Source organism: Dreissena polymorpha, chromosome 3 (genome assembly GCF_020536995.1).
Source record: "Dreissena polymorpha isolate Duluth1 chromosome 3, UMN_Dpol_1.0, whole genome shotgun sequence".
In the NCBI taxonomy this organism is placed as follows: Eukaryota; Metazoa; Mollusca; class Bivalvia; order Myida; family Dreissenidae; genus Dreissena; species Dreissena polymorpha.
Window position 1 is genome coordinate 48,460,315 of NC_068357.1, and position 13,672 is coordinate 48,473,986.

General features: G+C 34.9%; 2 long non-coding RNA genes across 2 annotated transcripts; one reads left to right on the forward strand and one right to left on the reverse strand.

The window, feature by feature from the left end:
- Positions 1–4,250: 4,250 nt before the first annotated feature.
- LOC127874054 (uncharacterized) lies at positions 4,251–10,710 on the reverse strand. The gene is made up of 3 exons (XR_008046595.1): positions 10,431–10,710; positions 6,742–6,978; positions 4,251–5,008 (listed from the first exon to the last, which is right to left on the reverse strand). It is a non-coding gene; the product is annotated as an uncharacterized LOC127874054 (long non-coding RNA).
- On the forward strand, positions 7,437–10,434 carry LOC127874055 (uncharacterized). The gene is made up of 3 exons (XR_008046596.1): positions 7,437–7,877; positions 8,359–8,459; positions 8,966–10,434. It is a non-coding gene; the product is annotated as an uncharacterized LOC127874055 (long non-coding RNA).
- Positions 10,711–13,672: the final 2,962 nt, after the last annotated feature.

Below are 13,672 nucleotides of genomic sequence, written 5' to 3' on the forward strand. Positions count from 1 at the left end.
CTTTTCACAGATTTTGGCATATTTTGAAGTTTGTCATTATGAGCTGCAATCAGTCTTCCATCAAGCATCCACCAGCACCTTCCCTGAAAATAAAACACATTTTCAAAATAACCATTCAGCTAACAATAAACCATGGTTTGGTCCTCAATGTTTCAAAGCACGCAAAAAGTATCACACTGCCAAAAAAATTTATAATAGCAACAAAACCACATTTAACAAAAAAGAAATGACGAACGCCAGCAAAAAATACAAACAAACAATGAACCACCATATTAATGCAAACAAACAAAACATGTCAAACAAACTTCGATCAATGTCCGACAAAAACCCCAAACAATATTGGTCATATCTTAACAAACTAAAACCAAAATCAAAAATCACAACTACACCAACTCTAGAAGAATTACAGGAACACTTCAAAGAACTAAATACAAACACTATCAATGACAACCGTTTCAATGACACAAACGACCAATCACATTATACAAGCACCACACTTAATTCCACAATCACCAAAGAAGAAATAGAAAAATGTATTTCAAACCTTAAAAACTCAAAAACTCCTAGCCCATTTGACAACATTCTTAACGAATACATAAAGTCCACAAAACATCTACTTATGCCTGTTTATTGCAAACTATTTAACTACATACTTGAAACCGGGTTCATCCCACAAAGTTGGCTCAATGGAATTATAATACCCATATTTAAAAACAAAGGTGACCCTAAAGATCCTAGTAACTACAGACCCATAACTATCCTCAGCTGTCTTGGCAAACTTTTTACTTCAATACTTAACAACAGACTAACTAAGTTCTTAAATGAAAACAATATCTTAGATGAAAATCAAGCTGGCTTTAGAAAAGGCTATTCCTGCTCTGATCACATATTTACACTTCACTCACTAATTGAATTAATGAAAAAAAAGAAACAAAAACTTTACTGCGCATTTATTGACTTCTCCCAAGCCTTCGATAAAGTCTGGCGTACTGGCCTCTGGCACAAACTAATCAAACAAAATATAACAGGTAAATTTCTCACTTTAGTTCAAAACATGTATAGCAATATCAAATCTAGTATCTCACTTAACGGTAACATATCTGAACCATTCATATCAGAAATTGGCGTAAGACAAGGTGAAAACCTGTCCCCTCTCCTATTTTCCCTCTTCCTTAATGATCTGCAAACACATATGCACCTCCAAGGCTCAAACGGCATAGAACTTACAAATCCTGAAGACCTAACTTTGTGGCTAAAACTACTTATATTACTTTATGCTGATGACACTGTTATCATTTCTGACTCAAAAACTGACTTCCAAAATAGCTTAAACATTTTCCATGATTACTGCGAGAATTGGCATTTAAAAATAAACCTCAGCAAAACTAAAATTATAATCTTCGGTGCTAGACAACTTCAAAACTTTCATTTCACACTAGGCATCCATCCCATAGACATAACTGACCGTTACCACTACCTAGGGATAACACTCTCAAGCAATGGCTCTTTCCTAAACGCAAGAAAACACCTAGCTGAGGCCTAAATTAAAATTGAGTTTGTTTGCCCTTTACCGACCGACCCACTTTTAACCCCCCGACCCAAAAAATTTTATTGCGATTTCTGAAAACTTATTTTTTTTATTTTCGTTTTTTTCGACGATGACAAAAGAGCCGAAAGCAATATTTATTCATGCGTGTTTTTATATCCCTGTCTATTATTATCGCCCCTGACCGATCTAGGTCGCTCCGATGGTTGGAATTTCATACGCCCCAGAATAGACAGTAATGCAAGCGTCTATAACCAGCATCGCGATCGGCGGTGTTCCGTGAAAATGGCCGAACGACATCATACTTAACCATTGGTTCGCGAAAGTAGTCGTACATATACGAGTTTACGTTCGTTGTACACATGTTGTTAACGTGATCCAAGATGGCCGACAATTAAAAGAAATAACGATGCTCAGCGAGAACAAATAACTATCGAATTTACAACAGACATCATATAATTAGTATCGATTAATGAAAAGAGCGTGTCATTCTACGATTGAGCATAGGTTTTAGATACAAATAAAACTCTCTTTTTTTTGCAAATGTATGAACTGAATGTCACACAGGTGGTTAGCGTGTGGCTATGCTATTAATTAGTGAAAACATCATTTTGAATGATAAATAATCATATTATAACGAAAAATTAACTTTTCTGAAAAAAATATATTTCACTATCAAATATATATATAACAAGGTATGCAACTCAAAATCAGCCCAAAACGGGGTGCATCGCTTTGAACAGCCATATCTTCATCAATTTTGCAGCGATTTTCACGATCTCGGTCTTATTCAACGCAGAAATTAATTTCCTTTCTGGAAATGTATATGTCTTGCAATATTTTTACAAATGCTGGGTCAACTTTTAAGAAATAACACGATACACAACACGGATGACCCAGTTGACAGTGATCATGTATTCTTTATGAATGAAATCTCCAGTTGTAAAGACACACCTCCGCATTGGACCAATGAAATCACTCGTATGTTTAAAATGTCAGTTAGTTGAAATGTATGTAAACAAAGGTTTCAAACGGCGCTGGACAGTTAGTCTTGATGCAGAATGTAACGACAAGAACGGTAATAATGTTTTTTCATACGTTTTATTGAATTATGGTATCGAACTACATGAACTTTATAGGGAAGTTGCCCTTTACTCCGTGAAGATTTCAGTCTTAAAGACAGCATGATCACTGTCAACTGGGTCATGCGTGTTGTGTATCGTGTTATTTCTTAAAAGTTGACCCAGCATTTGTAAAAATATTGCAAGACATATACACTTCCAGAAAGGAAATTCATTTCTGCGTTGAATAAGACCGAGATCGTGAAAATCGCTGCAAAATTGATGAAGATATGGCTGTTCAAAGCGATGCACCCCGTTTTGGGCTGATTTTGAGTTGCATACCTTGTTATATATATATTTGATAGTGAAATATTTTTTTTCAGAAAAGTTAATTTTTCGTTATAATATGATTATTTATCATTCAAAATGATGTTTTCACTAATTAATATCATAGCCACACGCTAACCACCTGTGGAATGTCACAGAACAAGTGATGAAGTGTTTGAAAATTGGAATGCAGTCTACTCGCAAAGAAAAATACATCTAAAAGTTACAGGATTTTTTTTGTCGAAAATGCAAAATAAAAAAAAAAAGACAAACATGATTTGATTTATATGCAAGTGGATCTGTGTTTAATCAGATTCATGTGCATATTCTGCTTTATTATGTTTGCCACACTGAACAGTTTACTGTAATGGCATGTTAGTGAAATGGATATGTAAAGGTAAACTTATTTAATTTATTAATGTCTCTTAGCTAAATACATCGACAACACTCAAGTATATATGTTTAAAGCGTTAGTATATCCACAAACTGAAACTAACACCCACTGTCCTACAGTGGGACTAACCACCCTCTCCCCCTGTTGCGCCTACACCGAAAGGTCCTGCAACGTACCTATCCAGATCCAGAATTTATTTCCCCAAATCAAGTTTTCATGCTTATGTTAGTTGCAATAATACAACTCCCAGCTATTGACCCTCTGAGCTGTACGTATGTACTCATAAAAGCTCAGAGCATTCAAGAAGAAATAATGATTTATAATAGTGTTCAGTTTGCACTTTTATGAATTTACTTTTCCATGCTGAGACTATGCACTAACCGGTCAAACACTTAAAATTGAGGCCTGTAAAAACTTCAACAGGCCTGTGAATTGTTTCTCCTGGTAGGCAAGTCTGGCCTGTAAAATGTGATGGTCTTTCGCCACGTCTGAATTTTTCCATTAAAGGCTTTGGGCTGTCTTTCTACACTCCTTCAATGCTTGTTGCATGCTAATTAAGCCCAATTTGAGGGAAAGGTTTAAGTTAAAAATAAAAGCTGTCTGGCTGTTAAATAATTACAAATGCATTTGAGCAATTAAAATCATATAATGAACAAATATTTGATGTAATAAATAACACACAAGCATGCATTTGATATTAATATATGCAAGAAACAGCAAACAAGATAATGTTAAGCTACATAGGGCTTCGTACACTGCAACAGTGCTTTAATAAAAGTGTTTTAAATATTCATAGACTATTTGTGTATTAAAAATATAATTTCTCAAATAAAATAAAATAATTTTCCTACCTACCTACCCACCTGTAAAATTTAGGGTCGGTAAAGGGCAAACCAACAATATTTTAATTGTGGCCTGAACAAGCAACAAAAGCAATGCACCTATTATATATCAGAGCAAACAACGCAGAACTTCCCATAGACTTAATCCTTAAACTTTTCGACCACACAGTGCTACCAATTTTAACATATGGTTCAGAAATATTTGGTTTTGAAAACATAGACATTCTGGAGAGAGTACACAACAACTTCCTCAGAAAAATTACTAAAGCCAGAAAATCTACTCCTATATCTTTTCTATACGGTGAACTTGGCAGGCATCCAATTGCAATCAATATTAAAACTCGTATGATCTCCTTCTGGTGTAGAACTCTTCAAGGCAAAGAACAGAAAATATCACATCAGATTTATAAGTACATGATGAACCTCCCAAACTCAAATTTTAAGTGGTCAAACAAAATAAAAGAAATACTCACATCAGTTAACCAAAGTAGCATATGGGATAATCAGTTTCAAATAAACCAAATTAATATCCACCGCTTAGTTAAATCACAGTTACTAACTCAGTTCAAAACCCAATGGCACCACCAATTACAGCAAACACACAAAGGACAAATATATACCAGCTTCAAACAATCACCATCCCTTGAAAACTACCTTATTAAACTCACCAAAAAAGAATACATTTACCTATTCCAATTCAGGACTGCTAACCACTGGTTTCCAGTCGAGACAGGCCGATACGACGGAACCCCATTTGAAGATAGAGTCTGCAGGCTATGTAATTCGGGTCAGGTTGGCACCGAACACCACTACCTCCTTAACTGCGATTTCTTTGATACTGAAAGAGAACAATTCCTAGGTAATGACACACATAATGCTTCTCTTAGCTCATTCTTATCATCAGAATCCTTACCTTTACTTAAAAATACAAGCAAATTTATACGCTTTATATTCAGTAAATTTAAACGCTAACAAAGATTCAATACAAGTACACATTTGTTTATAAATACAAATGCCACCAGACCACCAAATTATAGTATATGTTCTACTACAGTGCACTAATTGACTGTTAGTTTTTTGTTAAGTCTCGATCTAATGCGTTATTATGTACTTGGAAATGAATTTCATTTCAAAACCTGTATAGCCATCCTTTTTATTATTAATTAGGGCACATTTTTGTCTAAATAGTCTCCCTTTAATGATAACTACATTACTGCTTCTTCAAAGAGTCTACTTTTTTTCTTACATCCGTTTACTACTGTATAATCTGTGGTTACCTACTTGAAATTGAATAAATTCAATTTACATGCCACATTCTCAGTCTTATGTACATGTATGCTTTACCGTTATAAACATTAATTGTTAAGCATGAGGAACATTTATGCTTATAAGTTATATTTAATTACTTGTTAATACTTAATATGTGAATCAGTGTGAGAAATGTACATAAATTTGCTATATTCTTAATTTCATTCGCTAGTTGATGATTGTATTATATTAATTCGGTTGGGTTTCTCTAATAATGTTATATATCATGAGGAACATTTATGCTTATAAGTTATATTTAATTACTTGTTAATACTTAATATGTGTACCAGTGTGAGAAATGTACATAAATTTGCTATATTCTTAATTTCAATCGCTAATTGATGATTGTATTATATTAATTTGGTTGTGTTTCTCTAATAATGTTATATATCATGACTATGTGTACTTTTGCATCATTTTGATATGTTAAAAATCTGTACAAATATTTATTTGCTTTCATGACCATGGCTTCTTAAACAAATACTTCCTCGAAAAACCGGCCAAAAATTTATAGAATAAATTGCAATAATAATAACCAGTTTATAACTTATTACAATTTCCTTTTGCTAGTGATTTTTATAATTCTGTACCATTTCTATCTACAAATTTGTGTTTTGTTTTAAATAGCCGACTTATACCACCAGTATAATAGAAAGTTGACTGTAGTTACCTACTTGAAATTAAATAAATTCCATAAATTCAATTTACATGACACATTTTCAGTCCTATGTACATCTACACTTTACCGTTAAAAACATTAATTGTTAAGCATGAGGAACGTTTATGCTTATTTAATTACTTGATAATACTTAAAATGTGTATCAATGTGAGAAATGTACATAAATTTGTTATATCCTTTATTTCACTCGCTAACTGATAATTTATATATCATGACTACGTCTACTTTTGCATCATTCTGATATGTTAAAAATCTGTACATATATTTATTTGCTTTTCATGACCCTGGCTTCTTAAACAAATACTTTCTCGGAAAACCAGCTAAAAAAAAAAAAAAACAAAAAAAAGAAAAAAAGAATATATTGCAATAATAATAATATCAGTTTATAACTTATAACAATTCCTTTTGCTAGTGATTTTCATATTTTTGTACCGACTACCGTCTCGATTCACGAATTATCGTTTTGTTTTAAATAAGCCATTATAATAGTAAGTTGACAAAAAATCACCTCTTGATACCGCTTAGGCCTTGCTCATTCCTTTTGAATGCAGTACACACAATTTGCTTAATCCTAACGGTAGTACCTTATCTATTCTGTCCTTGAGAAGTACAGCTATCATTCATGGCCTCGGGTTGCTCCGACATTATCCATTCGCCCATTGGCAAATTTCATTGTGCGGGTGCAGTCGAGCGAATAAATCACGAAAAAGCATGTCTGCAACTATTCCGAATACAGAAATTAAAGCTACAAACTGCAAGTTGCATTATCGCCTTAAACGCACTGTTTTAACCTGCACTTTTTAAATAAACATTTTTCTTTCCTGAAGGTTACATTACACTAAATCATTGTGTATCCCTCCGTGGTCCATTCGAAAGTAGTGCCTATTTCTAAAGAGTTCCTTTTCTCTTCTTGAATATAAGCCATTTAACAATGTGAGACATGTCTTTTGTGGTTATTTGTAATATCCTGTATGTGTCTGGAGTACTTTGATGCCTTGGATTGGAAGCTAACTTAAAAGATGAACTTTTGAGGGTGTGTTTTCTATTGTGTGGGGCTTTTGTCGAAATTAGGATTCCGAAACACGTTTTTCTACGGTGGGTTCATTCGACAGCGATTTACTTTCTTAGAAGTTGCGAGACGGTATGTTTTTGATTGCAATTATTGGAAGATGACAGATCCATCTTTAAAATGATACCAGGTTCGGAAAAATTGATACGTCGGAAAGGCAAGAAAAATGCTGTGAAAGTTGTCAGTTTTATAATGGGACCCTATGGGAATCGGAATTAGTGTAATATAACCTTTAAAAAGCACATTTACTGCAATGTCAAGGTCACATGGATTCGTCTGCACGCGAGACAAGTAGAAAATGAATTTTAATGAATGTTTTGATGATTTGGGTGCTAAAATAGATGAGAGGTGTCAATATTTTGGTCCAAATGGATGTTTTAGGTGGTTTTGGACTGTCCGGATGGGTGGGGGACCTGGTATGGACAAGTAAGGGTAACATTTCCAACAAATCTTAAATGTAAATATTATTATGTCCATAGATTGAAGTTTCAGGTGGAGAGCAAGATGAAAAATATGCAAAATTACATGCATGCAACCCATTTATGCCATTTTCTCTTTGTTTGTAGGCCTGATCGTTTGTCCTTGAGCCGTAGATGGTCAACAATCTGCTAGCTGTCTTGCTCTGACTGGTGCACTGGACATGATTTCAATGTGAGTCATCATACTGATTGTTTAATTAACACATGAATTTCAGTTTGTTCGTTAAAGTACTAACTTAGCTGTGTATTTTTACAGTGGACGTAGTGGTGCGGTGCAGGTGGTAGACTAGGTATTTCCATATATACACTATGTTTACAGAATTGCGGCCAGTGGAGCAACATAGCTGATGAGTTAATAGCACTAGTTCTTCAGACAAATAACTTTATTTTCAACCTATAAAGCATATTTAGCTGTAGTTGGGGCCAATTAGCTGTAAGATCTGGCTTTTGTTCTGTTAAGCCCTTAGAGTAATGAATTTCAGAGTGAAGACCATAGCGCCTTTTCCTAGTCAAGTATCGGGCAGCTGTATGTCTTTTCAGAAATGCACATGTCTTTTTAAGCATGTCATTGTGTTTGCTTTTAATAAGATAGGCAATAAACTCATAACCTTTAGACAAATGAGCATCTGTAAATTCAGATTTCACTATTTCAGAGTCAGCCAGACCATGATTGAGCTTAAGGGTTGTGCTGCGGATGCAGCCTGTGCAGTTCCGGGAGAAAGTCACTGTCTCGGGCAATGCGGTCTGGTATCAGGTAAGCACTATTGAAAGCCTCACACTTTTGGGGGTCTGAAGCCTTGTGCTGTCAATGCGATCTGGTTCAAGTACAATAAGAATGCATTCTCAAAGCAGTACTTCATCAGATATGGTTATCTCAAGCTTACAGTTCGCGGGCAGATATGACTTCGATTTGTTCTTGCTAGCAGAACCCCTACAGGCCAAACTATGCGTTAAGCACTATTTTCCACAGCAACCCTTGCAGACAGAAAAACAATACTTAAAATTACTTCTGGCATTTAATTTCTAATATCCTACATATCTGTTTTGTATGTTTGTTTGCCCTTTTTAACTCTGACATGCCATCTTGCTCACATTGATGGAGCATACCTGTTTTTGTTTAGAGCCAAGTCCCCGGCTGCTCGAGTTTGCCGTGTCAATAATGAGAAAGCCATGGCATGATGTCTCCTCTATGTGTTTCCTTATCTCAGTGTTGAACATAATTGCCAGTTTCAGGGGCCTAAACATTTTATTTTATTAAAGGTCTGGATGATCCTTGCCTGACTGCGGGTTTGTGTACACCTCAATCCGACTCTGAGTCCTGAACAGAGGCCGCAGTGGTGCAGCGCTTGTGGACGATCCATCAACATCCTGAAAGGTCAACACTACACCAAGCTGGGAAAATTGATCCTGATAGTCATCCCCAGGTAGTGGAATGAATGTTCACTGAACTACAGAGGAATCACACCCAAATGACTTTCCTGCCACGACATTAGTGTGGCCACTCGCGTAGGAGTTCCTTAGCAAACATGCTCTTTTGCATGGTGACTGTGGACATTTTTGCAAAACTTACGCTTTCAGCACTGGATTTTAAAGAGAATACTTAATAAAATGTCGCTAACAGGACTTATTTATATGAGAGAGACTATCTGGATGCGCATTAAGTGTCACTTTGTGTCGTAAGCTGTTGAAGGAGTGATTTGCGCCTTTTTAAGTGTTAATTTTGGGTAGCCGGCTTGTATCGGCTTGAAAGCTGAAAATTATGCCTCTCATCATAATACCATTAATTTTTGTAATTGCAATGTGTATGTTTAGATTGTAAGTGAAGCTTTTAATAATAATTTTCTTAAAAAACATGATTTTATATGCTGTCAGTGAGTTTTTTATTGAAAAAAGTGCTTAAAATTTAAAAAAAGTCTCCTATTTCATCAAGAAAAGTACACTGATTCACAATCAATACATTTATTTGGGCCTTTTGCTGATATATTGGTGAATTTCGCATGCAATGATACCAGTTTTTGCGATGAAAGTTACGCGTAACAATAATTGGAGACGCAAAATCAGCTGTCGTCACTTAGACTAAAAATCATGCATTCCGACTTGACTGCGGCCAATTTAGTCACCGCTTTTAATGGCCATTTTAAGGCCTTTACCCCCATCCGAATGCACTGAAATTGCATATTCATTGTGGAAATAGTTGAAATCTCATGTGGAGAAAGTTTGAAAAAGATAGGACAAAATTGAGTTCCCTTAAAGGTTACATTACACTAAATCATTGTGTATCCCTCCGTGGTCCATTCGAAAGTAGTGCCTATTTCTAAAGAGTTCCTTTTCTCTTCTTGAATATAAGCCATTTAACAATGTGAGACATGTCTTTTGTGGTTATTTGTAATATCCTGTATGTGTCTGGAGTACTTTGATGCCTTGGATTGGAAGCTAACTTAAAAGATGAACTTTTGAGGGTGTGTTTTCTATTGTGTGGGGCTTTTGTCGAAATTAGGATTCCGAAACACGTTTTTCTACGGTGGGTTCATTCGACAGCGATTTACTTTCTTAGAAGTTGCGAGACGGTATGTTTTTGATTGCAATTATTGGAAGATGACAGATCCATCTTTAAAATGATACCAGGTTCGGAAAAATTGATACGTCGGAAAGGCAAGAAAAATGCTGTGAAAGTTGTCAGTTTTATAATGGGACCCTATGGGAATCGGAATTAGTGTAATATAACCTGAAAACTGCTATCGGTAACAGCGCGTGCAAAGTTAAGTGACGTGTGAACAAGACAACCCCGCATAATTAAGGTTAAAGATCACTAATAATATTAGAATCCTCGACAAATTAGGCTACACAATTACGAACCGTTATTTCATTCTCATGCATTGCTCACTATGTATGATAATCTGGTGTTTTTTGTAATTGATTAACTTTTCCCACATTCTCGTAGTCAATATATTTATATATGCTCATTCTGAATACCCCCACCCTCGCTGGATAATATGTGCTGTTGTTGCTAAATTATCGGAAGTCAAAATATTGTTATAAAAATTGTACTTTGTTATATTGCCCTTATTGTATATGTTATATACTTGGGTGAAAATAAAAGTTCTGTTCTGTTCAAAAAAAAAAAAAAAAAAAAATTAAATGCTTTATTTTGATAAATGTAAACATTGGATCTTAAAAGCTCCAGTAAAAAATCAAGAATAAAATTTAAAAAAAAGGAAAAAAATGTAGCCGGTACCAGGGCTCGAACCAGTGACACCCGGAGTCCTGGAGTTAGTCTGAAGTAAATACGCATTAGCCCTCTCGGCTATTCCGCCAGGTATAAACAGTTTTAGTATTTTATACCTTATATTAGCAATCTTCGTAGTTTCGTAAATTTAAACGACAACAACAGAACTCTTCAATTATTCAATCGTTTCGCGTTGCAACGCTTTATAATTTTTAGGTTTTCAAATCGTCAAAAGATACATATCATGGCTATATTGAACTATGGTAAATGTTCAGTAATACTGTTTCCTCACAAATATCATAACTAAAACGAAAATTTGCGAATCTGAAACAACTTTTTTCAATTTTGTCAATTTACCAAACCGTGAAAAGATCCCTTTAAGAATAAAACGTGTGTTAGCATGTACATGCATCCTTAACCCAAGGTAAATACGTCATATTGACAAAATGTAACCGATATACAGTATGACTTCTTCGTGTGTTTGAAGCCAGAGTAAGATACTTTTTTTACTATTTTGAGCAACAAAAAAGACACATACACTCGCAAATATAAGTCGGCTAGGTATTGCTCAACAAGTAGTTCTTCGCGGTTATTTTCGGGACGATGGTCCATTTTTGAAGACGAAAAATATAACGAGCTATAGGTATTCATAATTGATTGCGTAAGTAATTAGCCTTTGTTAAAAGATATGGGTTGAGTCAACTGTCATATGTTAGTCTGTAACTAAATATATTTCGTTTTAAACAATAAGGTTTTGCTTAAAGTACCAAAAGAATCGCGCGATTGACAAACAAATAATACAAAACAACTTAGACACGAATATACATGAAACACGTAATCCAGTGCTGTATATCAATTGCAACAATTTGGCTGTACATTTCTTTAATTTATGACGATGTTATGTCATTTTTTATTTCACAAAGAAACCTTAATTCCAAATGTACTTCAAATATCGCATATTTGTTCATATGGGTATAGTCCCCCCTCCCATATTCTGATTGCATTTAGAGTCATAAGGTAAATACTTTCTCTATAATATTTGTCCGATGAACCTGGAAATATTATAACGTTACCATTTGTGCTTCTTTAATTAGGAAACTCATATCCAGGATTCAATTGCAGTCGCTTCATTAAGATTATACCATACTCCCCTAATCCGCATTTCAGTAAAGTTTAATTCCAGAAGAAAATATTAATTCCGCCGTCATAAAAAAAACTGACATTTGTCGGCCTCTCTTCTATATAATATATTGAAGCCTCACTCTCGGAAAACCGTGATTACATGTGCGTAAAGTGTCATCCCAGATTAGCCTGTGCAGTCCACACAGGCTTATAAGGGACGACGCTTTCCGCTTTTATGGAATATTTTGTTTAAAGCAAGTCTCTTCTATACGAAACTACAGCCTAAACGGCAAGTGTCGTCTCCGAGGACTTCACAGGCTAATCTTGGACGGTACTTCACGTTCATGCTTTAAGCACCGTTCTCGGAGAATAAGGCTTATATTATTATTGCATTGATAAACTATGATTCGCACTTCTTGACAGAGTTTTTACCTCTCATAGAAACATTTTACAATACGTAACAATGTAAAAATGTTGTTTCAACCTCGATAACACGACGAACCTTTCTTTGAACCGCGGGTTATCCAGACCATCGGTGCACGATTTGGGATAATTTTAAACTTATCGCGCAGTTTAACCCACTCGTACTATTGTATGTATATTTCACACAAAAGTGTATGACGCACGAGCAGTCGATGATACTTGGTAAATTAGGCCGACAGACCGAGAAGTAATTGCTTTGATCGTCCGCTCTGCGGTAAATAAGTGATCAAGGTTGAACATTGGTGATTTGCTGCGTTATAGAAAATAAAAGCAGTCACGTTGATGCATGTACACATGTATTGATTCCCTTTCGAATGAAGCGTCTAATAATTATGAGCCAAACATTTTTGCGTGCAAATTAATACCAACGTTATTTAAAGGGAATAATGTATGGGTATAAAATTTAATCAATTTGCCTTATTTTTAGTAATTAGCATAGGAATAACACCATATTTTAGAGTTATAACATTGAAATAATGCATTGACGATTGTTACCTGGAAGGCGTTTCCTGATTGCATGACTAACGCGCCTATGACTAACCTTCTAGCGGACATATTTGCCTTTGGTATGGATATTGGTATGTCTGAAACCAAAACAATGCTGTATAAAGCTTTATATTCACTTGTAACTTAAAAACATCGTGGGAAGTAACCGTATTGCTAAAAATTCCTTTATTCAAACATGGTTGTAGACGATCTTAGAATTAAAAACTCGCCAAGCTATGCTAATCGGATATTTTGCTTACTATTGCATTTGTGTGCCCATAATCGTTCACAACTTGTAAACGGGGAGAATATGTCATTGTGCAATAATATACGTTTATATGCTTGAAATCGTTTTATGTTTTTATATCAGTTTTATGTAACTTCAAAACATGGTTGCACTCATGTAATTATTATATAAAAGTTAAACCAAGGCACGTTTAATTAATTAAGTGTCGTATATGTTTAACTTTGTTTCGCAAGCTAAAAGCACTCATTTCGTTCCAGCGGCTATTCCTTTTAATACTTTTCCGGAGCTCAACGTGTTTTTCAATTAGATTTCATTTAATAAAGTTCTTGCTTAAATTGTATTAAAATATGCACTTATAAATGATAATTTATGCTTAGAAATAATATCACCCGCGATATTTGTA